The following is a 12,397-nucleotide window of genomic DNA, read 5'->3' as shown; positions in this document are numbered from 1 at the left end:
TATATTAAACTCGGAAAAGGCACGGACTCAAGCCGGGAGTCCATTTAGCAATTCTGAGTAAGCTAAAACTATACCAATAGTACAATCTCAGCTGAAACACCGGGTGCCATTACTTAACTAGCACCTCACTGCCAGGGAGCACCCTCTGTAATGCAATATAAACCTGGGACATGACCCTACATTTGATTGAAGTGCCAGAAAGCATACTCAGCATCAATTGCCGACCCCCTGATTTGATTACAGAATATTAGATGATACTATGCTTCCTCTCTTCTACAGAACTGGTGTAATCCAAGGTTTATATTACCCAACAGTGGATGTATACAGTACAGACGTTGCTTGAAGAGTAAGTAGCGGGGTTCTGAAAAATATAGCGTTACACGTCCTCACGTGTTGCTACAACTGTTTAAATAACGTACCTGCAAATTTCATTTTCATTGTTTACATCCTGACAATGTTTTACACTTATAACTGTTTCAAAGCTCTTTTCAAAATGTCCACTCTCGTGCACTGATAGTGTAAGGATTATTGCCCACATTGTCAAACAGGTAACACAACAATAACGATTCAATGATTATTGCTCTTCCTGCAGTGATTTAGAGGACAGATCTCAGGTACATTATTTAAACAGCTGTAGCAACATGTGGGGACGTATAATGCTATATTTTTCACAACCCTGCTACTTACTCTTTAATAGCATTTGCTGTCTCATAGCCTAAGCTGTCATTTATCACAAGCAAGGGGACATTTTTCTAATAGCATTCAATATTATTTCTTTCACCATGGTATCCAATCCTATCATGTGCTTCTTCCATCTTGCCTGCAGATCATTAACTTAGTTCAGGATGAAATGGTACTGATCTTTGGGCCTAAAACATGTTTCCTGTTTTTACAGCCTCTCAGTTTCCCTGTATAAAAGCAAGCTAGTGATTTTTTTAAAGCTGCCATTTAGATGCTGATGGTTTTCTTACCAAGATCTTTGATCTATGATGCTATAGGCTACCTCTTGAAAATATTGCTCTCAAATATCAACAGTTTGAAATGATTTGAGTAGTACACTGTACTTTTTAAAGTGTAATTTCTCCCAAGCATCCCATAAGTGTAGTAATTGGCAATACAATATATATAGCACCCAACTAAAGCATACAGTTAGTTATGTACGCTCAGAAATTCCTTGTTGATAAAATGTACCAGTAAACATACCAATATTATTAAAGGAAACCTCTAAATAACTCAGAAATACTGATAGAATAGGCTTTTGTGAATGGGACCCAAATTAAATAGGTTTATTCAGCTTAGACCTGCTACACATTGGATGTGTTTGTTTCGGGGCTGTTCACAAAGTATAAAGCCTTATTTTCACAATTCTTTAATTAACTCCTACTGTATAAAAGGAGAAAAAAATGTGTTAATGTTACAAAATGAGATACAAAACATCTTGATAGTGCTGAAGAGAACTTGAAATATATAACATTCGTTTGGTTTTATTTTAAGTAAAAATGCTCCAACTGATTAATGCCACAGTACTCACTGCCAGTAAACGCAACATTACGATATAATTGCCCTGGTCCGATGAAGAACAAAGTTACATCCCACCAAGTTCCAAACAACTATAAGCCAACAGCTAAGACACTTCAAAAGCACAGATTCAACATGCAAAAATGGCATTCTGCCTAATATAATTGCACATCATCTCTTCTAATGACACTGTTACTAGACGAGGGCAATTTGCCACAATTTTGTATTAATGTCCCCATGGCTAACAGAATCAAGCGTGTTCAGATATTATAGTAATTGCAGATATGCCCTAATGAATAGTCAGTGATTGATTTGCGTGATGACAACACAATTGCTCAGAGGATGTGCCCTAAATAGAAGACTTGTTGAACAAACAAAACTGGGCCAGGAATGCTGATAGAGAGTGAGAGGGGAGCCGGATGGGGTTTATTTCACAACAGATTATTGGAATTTCGAAACTGTTTTGAAGAAACATTCCCAGCTGGGAGGAATTTGTATGATGTTTCCTTAGAAAGCACATGACCCTGTTTCAACTTCCACTTCCCTCCTCTTTCAGGGTTTACAGTATATTGAGCACTGCCAGGTAAACTCATGCAAATATACAGCAGGCTGGTACTGCAATCTCTCACAGCTGCAAACAAACTTTATCCATTCTGCAGTGACTCCCCCTTTGAATCACTAAAATGGAATTTGACCTGTGCTGTAGAGAGGAAACTCGTCTTTTAGAAATGAAAGCCAGCTCTCATTTTTTTTTAGTTGTTGCATTTGCTGCTACATCTATTCACAGTCATGTGCATGGGTTTATTAGCCAGCTGACTTTATTACGGGCAAGAACCCAGTAAATGAGCGTTACCATTGCTGTTTTAATTTCTGCAGTCACATCACTCAGTATGTTATGGTTTGACAAGCCCTGCTACGTTTCCAGAAGACAACTATTAAGTTCACTGTACAGGAAGTAACCCAGAATGTGATCGGTCATGTTTGTGTTGTAGCAGCTGAGAGGAAACATCTTTGAATTGTACTTGGCATTGAGAATAGATTTTAGTATATATGCATGTGCATTGTTCTGTATATATCAGAGAAGTGAGATTCATCCGTTTCCTTCCAGTAGACTCTTGCTGAGAGAGCGTTATACAAATAACATCTACTTGTACTGTAAATGATAAAAATGATACAGCTGTTGCAAAGTTTTCACAAATCCATTAATAAATACTGGAGCATAAACAAAAATGGGAATATCTGCCAGCTGGATTGTTATTAGTTTTTGAGGCACAGTCAATCTGCACAGGTTTAAGTGCATGAATTTCAATTCAGTGGTGTAAATATAAAAAAATGAAGGAATATTCCCCTAATAAGAACTTCAAAGAAAGTGAGTACCATTCACATTTTGTTACTAGGGCCCACCTGCAATCATATAGAAACGTCTGCAACCATGTATTATTAATTATGTATCAACAACTGAGCTTCAACCCTCAAATCCTTACTACTCCTACAGCTACAGTAGGAGTTCAATTTTTAACACAACTCTGTTTATCCAAGATACCAAGGTAATCTTTTGTAGGATGGAAATAATGAAACTGTTTAAAGAAAGTTCTCGTTGGGTAAGTAATATAGTTTCATTCAAAATGTAATGTTTCTGATTGAAGATACTGCATCAGAGATTGCATAGACCTTGTCAGGTGAAACATCTGGTCATCTGGGTACAAAACGCTAATCAAATTGCCAAACATGCATCTTATGAGAGTGATGCAAATGTAACATGAAGAGTGACCTTAACCTGTACTGTGGGATTAGAATATAAGCACATTAAAATCATTAAGACAACCCTAGAACCGTGCCCCTCAGTGCACGCTCCATTCCTTGTAATCAAGTTCTCCCATTTTAATGAACTGAAGTTATGAAATTACCATTTCCCAACGCACTCCTTAAGTAAGTTAGCTTTCTTGTCAGAAAGTTCCCCAGTTCCACTAGACCTATTTACGCACCAGACAGTAGAAACTGCAGTCAGGTCATAATCCCATTCCAGTCCATTTCAGCAACACTCATTTTATCTCCATGCAACATTACACTTTGAAGGAGACTCTCATAACGGCCCAAATTACTTAGCAGCATAAATGTATAATTTTTATCTGAATTATTTCAGCGTGAAAGCAGCGTCCATTTGATGCCTGAAAACGTCTACTGAAATCAGTCCTCCAGAGCAATCTTATCCGGCCCTCCATGGAAATGAGTTTCAGGGTGAACATTCAGATCCAGAACAAAAGAAATTGTGCCAAGAATTAAAAAAAAAAAAAAGACTGGCTAGGTAATTGCTAATTTTTCTTACCCCCAGGGTATGTGCATTTTCCCTCGCTCCTGCTGTCTCACTTGCACTCTGTTTTATTGAAGTAAACCTCCTCAATGAATCCCTAAAGGACTCAAAACAAGGTCAAGCAAGATCAGTTAAGAAACAGGCAGCAAATCCACAGCACAGGTGTTTTTTTATGTTTTAACCTTGGAAAGGGAGTCACAAAGCTCTGGGATTGATTGGGGACCAGGCTTCCATCACTATGGCTTGCTGAAATACCCAGATGCTCTCTGGCACCACTCTGTCAGCTGGGTGCTGGGCGAGAGCTAAGTTACAGTGGTGTGGGTATTTATATATTTTTTACCTTGTGCCTGCAGCATAGTCATGTCATTAAAGTGGTAGCTCTCAAGAAGAGAAAGAAATAGACTGGCCGCTGGGAAAATAGAAGATGAGGCATATAATATCTTATTGCATAAAATGAACTAGCGTTCAAAAACTCCTCAAGGGTAAAGTACATGTCACAGGTCAATCTGCTGTTACTGAAATGACATGATGCTGGACTGCAGGATTTGAAAATCTTGACGAAGACCTTTTTGACTTTGTAATGTAAGGACTAGATAAACACACAGGCATGACATATAGTAGTTAAAGTAATAGTAACTCATAAGACAAAGAAGGAGTATCTTTTCAAATTAAAGAGTAAGTAGCGGGGTTGCTACAACTGTTTAAACATACCCTTTATTCATTGTTAACATCCTGACAACTTTTTACACGTATAACTTTTTTTTTGCAGTCCATTTATTAAGTGCGCGTCAGGCGTGTCAGGTCCAATGTATTTTCACACGCGCAGTTAATTTTAGACGCACTGTTTAAAAGGATTTTTTTTCACAGTCAAACGGGTTTAAAAGGCCCTGCATATCAACAAAGCACTCACTAGGCATCTCCAGCCCCACCCCACCCTTTCGTTCGCTATCGCTTTCACATATGCTAATAAATAAATAATAATAATAATAATAGTCGTACTTACCGATCAATCATCTCCTGATCACTCGTTTTATCACCAAACTCCTCAATAATGCAATCCAAGTCATTATTTTATTACTATAACATCTCAAAAAAGCTCTGCAAATGTCCGTGATAGTCTCTGTGCGCTGATACAGTAACATCCAGCTTGTTTCCTTATGACCGCCCATATGGGATGCCAATGGCAAGTATGACTATTCATGAGATACGCCTATTTTTTATTTTTATTTTTTTTATCGGCTTGTCTCGGCTCCTGTCGCTCCCACTCGGCCATTGAATGGTTTTCTCGGCTTTTTCCAGAGAAAAAACGACTAGAAACCCGTTTTTTGCGTTTTTTTGATGATGTCGGACAGGGTCCGACAATGGACCGGATAGGAATAATTGCAATGTTGGACCAGGTCCGACAATGGACCACAAAGGGTTAAAGTCTGTTGCAAAGCTCTTTTTCAAAATGTCCGCTCTAGTGCACTGGGGTTTGAGATATGTTCTATAAATCACATAAACAACAAGTGCTCTGCCTTTTTTGTTCTGTACCACATCATGGGTCGTTATTGCTGTGTTACCTATTTAACAATGTGGGCAATAATCCTTACACTATCAGCGCACTAGAGCGGACATTTTAAAAAGAGCTTTGAAACAGACTTTAAGTGTAAAACGTTGTCAGGATGTTAACAATGAAAAGAAAAATTACAGGTACATTATTTAAACAATTGTAGCAACACATGGGGACGTATACGCTATATTTTTAGGAGCCCCGTTACTTACTCTTTAAGAAGTATTACAATCTAGATGAACACCCAAAAAATCATTCCACACAAACATCAGTCGAGCTGTAACATAGGTACTAGTCAATTAGCACCGTGGCAACTGTGAAGGTGCATAATAAAAACAAAAACACTTGACAGGTTCTTAAGTGCCAGTCCACATGGAGCATTTAATGTGGATTTCTGTCACTGTATTATGTAACCAGCAAATCAGGGGGAGATGTTGTTTGCTGAACATTACTGATATTCTAATGCAGAGAAAATGACATGAACGGTAAACAATACCCTTAGGCAATTGAAGTACCTTTTTAATACTGGTGCTTTCATTAAAAACAGACTCATGAGAGCTTTATTGCATTAGCATATTTTGAATTATTCAGGTTGTAAGCAAGTGGAATTCTTTATTAAAAGCCAGCATTCTAAAACAATCAGCAGGGATATTTATACATTCTGGGTTTATTTCTTATATGTTTAGAACAATCTTGTTTTTCAAAGCTTTATAATGAATACAATAAAATATTTATTTTATTTTATTAACAACAACACTTCATGTAAAATTTCTCTCACATGGCTTAAAAGTTTATTTTGGAGAACTGCTGTTGCAGAAAGTGAGAAGAGACACAAATTACCATGACAACATGCAGACATGTGAAATATTGTAGGCCTAAACAGCCAAGGAAGGCCAACAAGAATGAAATTACCATGGCAGGAAAAGTCAGAACAAAACATAAACATTACAGAAAATAAAGTACTGGAGACCAACCCCAGCTCACATGCTCACACACAAACCCATTATAATTGTTACCGGTGAAAGCTGTAGATCAGACTGTACTGTACTGTACTGTAGGGTCTTAAATCCAGTTGCCTGCTGAGCTGCTACTAGATCTGTGGTAGAAACACATTTTTATGGAAAGAATCAAATCTGCCGTAAACCACCTAGTTGGTACTTTATTTGATTACATACTTGCAGCCGCAGCACAGTGGATACTGTAGCATAAGACACAACAAAACTGCTAATAGGGCAGAAATACGAAAGACTCGAATATAGTTGTGCAGAGTGGTTTATGTTACCTCTGTAGCTCCCAGGAATATAATATGTGAATAAAATTAATTGTAAATACAAATATCAGGGAGGGACGGGGACGGGGACGGGGACGAGGATGGATGACGGGTGGAGGGGGACTTTTTCAACTAGCGACAGCAAGTAGCTACAACAGACAGAGAGACAGAGAATACAATGTAATGCACACTTGTGCATACATGCTTAAAACCAAAAGGAGCTTTAACAGACTCCTTTCCTAAGGTAAATGTAGGCAGTCCAAAATTAGCGTAAATTAAATAAAATATAACATTAGGTTCAAATGGAAGCAATAACACCTCCAAAGGGAAGTGATCCATTTTATACAAAATATCAGACACTTCTGTTCCAAAAGGACTACTCAGAAATGGGAGTTTTTAAATGAACACCCTAGCCTCCAGCAACATTTAAGTTACTGCTTGTGAAAATGAGAACTGTTCATTTTTATAAAGCTAATTTAATAAAATCTCAATTTTGTCAAGGATCACACAGCTCAATTTTAAAGGACGTGAAGATGAACAATTAATTAAACTTTACCTTGAATTCAGCACTGTGCTATTTACTATGCTTGTACTGCATTCAAGGTAAGAGTTACTAAATTAATGGATTTGGCTTTATGTCTTTTAAAATGGCACCGAACACCAGTGTGTTTGTGTGTGTGTATGTGTTTGGGTGAATGTCACTACAGTACAGCATACCTTGAAAGCAGAATTGTTTTGTTTTTGGCACAGAAATTCAGCACTGTGCTATTCACTATGCTTGTACTGCATTCAAGGTAAGAGTTACTAAATTAATGGATTTGGCTTTATGTCTTTTAAAATGGCACCGAACACCAGTGTGTTTGTGTGTGTGTGTGTATGTGTTTGGGTGAATGTCACTACAGTACAGCATACCTTGAAAGCAGAATTGTTTTGTTTTTGGCACAGAAAAACTTTTTTCAATTCAAATTATATAATTCAGCTAGTTGGGACAGAGCGAGCCCCTTACCAGCCGCTCGCTAAGCAGGGCAATTGCTCCCTAATAAGTGAAAACCCTCATTTCGGAAAGCGAGAAAACTGTGAATTCTGCAGAGATAACAAACTAAGGGGCATCGACAGCCTGTGAGAAGCTCATGTTGTATTCATTTCACAGAGCTTTATATAATGATATATCATTAAGGTTCCAAATGGCTTCGGCACTGTCTCCCCATTGGGGAAATGGCAGGGCAGTGTTACATTCGGCTTCATAATCCCGGATATGTTTCCCTGTCAATCAGTAAGGGAAGACAGGAGTAGTCAGCAGGAAAGATGATGAGTTATAGGCTGCAGCTGCTGTTTGATGGGGCCGGTGCAGAGCACCCCAGCTGTGCCATTGGATGCCAGACCTGGTGAGAGGAAGTGCCTAAAAAGTGTGTCTTTTACCCTGCGGAAGGGAGTCAAGCTGTATTATTATTTATTTCTTAGCAGACACCCTTATCCAGGGCGACTTACAATTGTTACAAGATATCACATTATTTTTACATACAATTACCCATTTATACAGTTGGGTTTTTACTGGAGCAATTTAGGTAAAGTACCTTGCTCAAGGGTACAGTAGCAGTGTCTCCCACCTGGGATAGAACCCACAACCCTCTGGTCAAGAGTCCAGAGTAAAGAGCCCTAACCACTACTCCACACTGCTCCCCCCTGTAAAGGGGAAGTAAACCGGAATCAAAAAACTGTATCCCAACTGCAAATGAGATATATTTGCATTGTTATAATACCTTTTAGCACCCTATTGTGAACTACAGATACAAGCAAGTTAGGCAGAAAAATAAGAGCCTCTATATTTCAGCAATGGGATACCTAACTAAGGGTTTGATAAAAGGTAAAGAGACAGTGAAAACATGTTTATGATACATGTACAGTACTGTAAGGTCATCCGAGGTAATTTTTCATTTTAAATCTTCACTCGCCCATATATTATATTACTTGGCAGCCCTTATTTCTAATTATTGATATATGCCTAAGTTCCATGGTTATCTTTTTCGACAACTCACTTAATTTTCTTTTATTGCTTGTAATTTTATGTAATGTTCCATCTACTTGATCAATTGATGTTAAAAGTCACTTTTTCTCTGTGAGCAACGTGACTAGATTTTCAAGAATAATTTCCCCCTACTTGTACCTGCAGTAACAGTGAATTATGGTAATGTGTACATCTGTTGATTATTTGTTGGCAGTTGAAAGACACGGGTCATGTATAGTCTATTATTTTAACAAAGAAAGCTGACAGAAATTAAATATTACACTTTTTTTTAAAAGAGTACAGGAATTAGCTTCAGATTACATCTCTATTATGTACGCAACCAGTCAGTGTCAGTTCTTCCAATGATTTAAATACTGGTTCAGTTCTTGTCAAATACAGGTTTTTTTTCTTAATAAGTCTATTTAAAGAGAAAGTAGCGGGGTTCTGAAAAATGTAACATTATACATCCTATCGTGTTGCTACAACTATTTAAATAGTGTACTTGTAATTTTTCTTTTCGTTGTTAACATCCTGATTACTTTTTACACTTAAAACTTTAAACTCTGTTTCAAAGCTCTTTTCCAAATGGCTGCTCTAGAGATGTTTCTTAAACAGTTGTAGCAACACGTAGGGATGTATAACGCTGTATTTTTCAGAACCCCAATACTTTTTAAGGTGCTTTGACCTGAGTTCTTTTTCAGTCGAAATTTCCATGCACACAGAAGTAAAACAGGTGATGGTGTTGAAATTTACTATCATAAAGCATTTATTTAAGCTTTGTTACTGCTGTCTGTGGCTGTCAAATATAACTAAAGGAGCAGCTTCTAAACTCTGGGTAAAGCACCTTAACACAGACACATACACATACCCAAATAAATAACATAATATTCGACTGATTTCAATAAGTAGTACTCAATGATTCAAAACATCATAACAAGGTAAGTGGGCAGTATAAAAAGCATGTGCTCACGTCTTAACCGTTTAGTGCCCGAGGGGTCACGACCTTACCCAAACATCTTTGAATCAGCTGCTGTTGAGCTGGGCTGTGACAGCTTTGTGGCAGCTTCACTATGAATCACTCTGAGCACATCCCTAAACTGACTGTAATTGCATTCAACAAGACAGCTACCATGAAGCTATCAATCACCCGGAGACACATGAAATGGGATCTACGGAAGACATGGCTGTATTCAATGACCTATTCACATAACCTTACCTCATTGATTTCAAAAGGGTTGCTTTTCCTTCACCTTTAGTCAACTGTTTTCTACATTCATGGTTTCAAATTTAATGTGTTTGCTGTTTTTGTGAATCCTTTATACTCTCAAGTTCAACGTGATCAACCAGCTTGCAGTTTTCAGTGCTACATCTGAAGTGAAAATGTTGCTGATGTTTAAATGGTATCAGTGTGAAACGTATTAGGTATGTGTCACAACTTATTAAGCATGTGGAATTCATGTGGAATTTAGGCTCACTTCCAATTATGCGGTATCATGCTGAGGCACACATTGTAACGTATTACCAACATTCAGAGGATAAAAATAATTTAAAAGTTAGCTGCCTTACTTATATTTTAAACCCATTTCCTACAAAGGGAGTGTAGAAATTAGATATGACCCTGGGACGTCAGGGATACACAGGGAAAAGTCCTAATAAACTTGGTCTTACTGTCTTTAGAACAGCGGGCTTCTGTGTTAAACAAGGGTGAGTTTAGCTATTCTACACTGGGTCTTCTTTTTTGCATACTGAAGGCTTTCCTGAGGACAGTGAGTTATCTGAATAATAGGGAGGCTCCAGCCTTTTGCTGTTGTTACCATGAGCTTTGAGGCGTCTCTCTCCAGCTGCCTTTGGGGTTAAAGACTCCTTGACTCTGCAGGGGCCAAAAGATAATGATCCATAACTGGGAAATTGCCATCGAATAATTTGAGACCACCGCTAGGAATGCATTGTAATCAAAATGAAAAAGACTTTCTTGCTGTGAAAGATCGTCACTGTAACTGTATTACAGGTGAAATTCTGAAGTTCAGCTATTTGATGATGTATAATGTTTTAAAGTGAGAACAGTAGGTAAGTAGGAGCCTTTCAAAGTGATAGCAAATAGAGCCTGGTTAAACTGATGCCTTCTGTGCAATGTAGTCTCGTGTTCATAGATGTGTCAGTGTTTTGCTTGTATAAGATATTGCCCTGTTAGTACCCCCGTTTTCAGGGACAGTTTTAAATCAGGGCCAAAGTAAGTTTTTAACGTACACAAAAGGTATAACTAATTAAAAAATGATTTATTTCAGGAATAATTATTTCAGCTGAAGAAGGTCTTTTGTCTGAAACTCACTAAAATAAATATTTTTTTTAATCATAAACCTTTTGTGTACATTTAAAAAAAAAAAAAGTTATCATCGGAGCTGGGAATGAAATCCAGGCTGTATCATGCAACCATGTGAGATGGCTTACCACATCTGAAAGACAAGGCCAAACTTCAATCATAGTTTCTGCAGGATCCCTCAGCTTTAACCTTTTCAGTGCCGAGATAATTTAAACTCTGTGTGCTTTGGTGTGCCAAACTTTTCAGACTGGTGAAAAAAATATAGGTTTCTAAGAAATACTTATTACAAAAATATAACATGTTAAACTGCTATAAAGATAATAGTTACATATATTTTATAAATATTTTTAAGTGAAGAAAAGGTTTAACATACTTGAATCAATGTCTTCTTCAAATGTGCTACTGTCCAACCAACATTACTTAAGGGTTATGGATGTCCAACAAGATAAAAAATAATAATAATAATAATAATAATAATAATAATAATAATAATAATAATTTACACAACCAGAAAAAAAAAGTACTGCAGTAGCTGTGATTCCCGATTTGTTTGCCACAGACATTTTATTTTTAACTATACCAGTCAAGTTGATGTTTCTTGTCATGGGCACACGGCACAGTAAAATGACAAGGAGCGCTTAGGAGGTTAAAAAAGATTCAGCAGAAGAGCCTGAAAATCCACGGGCATTTTGGGTTAGTCTTGCTGGATTGAGGACCACAAACTCCCTGAAGATATGAACAGCCCAGAGTCATACGTCACCCATCTCACTTAAAACAGCTCAACGGCTGCATGCAACAATGATCTTAATGCAAGCTGTTGGCGAGGTTGTGACTGATAACATTTCAAATGACATGTAAGTAACCTATTGAAATGAGGTGATTTATTTAGGGGCCCTGAAACTGTAATTAAAGAGAACCTTTGGGCAGTGGCAGCAGAAAAAGAAATGTCTTCACACGTCGGCCTCTACTGCTGTGAGCCCCTTCTGAAGTTTCATCGTTCCCACTTTTTCACTTTATTGCCCTTTAGGGTATTTTCGCTTGACCCACTTACAGCTGGTGTTGGCAACCACTTAATTGCAACAGACCATTTTTTAATTGTTCATACAGTTTTTATTTTATTTAGCATGTATTTTCATCTTGTTCCTGCTTAATCATTAAGGGCTCTATTTTAATTATCTAAACAGTTGGGGATCCAAAAGCCTCCTAAAACTTGCTTATTTTGTGGACATTATTTCACTGTATTATTTTTTTTTTTTTAATGTTATTAAGTCAATAAATCAGCCCTGGGAAGAAACAGGATTAATATGTGGTTAAAAAGGTATGGTATTAAAATCCGCAATTGTTTAAATCGTAAAAAAAATATTCCCCTAAAATAGCTTGATTTCTATTATAATATCCTATATTATAATCAATACACACGC

Source organism: Acipenser ruthenus, chromosome 16 (genome assembly GCF_902713425.1).
Source record: "Acipenser ruthenus chromosome 16, fAciRut3.2 maternal haplotype, whole genome shotgun sequence".
NCBI lineage: Eukaryota > Metazoa > Chordata > Actinopteri > Acipenseriformes > Acipenseridae > Acipenser > Acipenser ruthenus.
Note: the sequence above shows the minus strand (reverse complement) of the source record.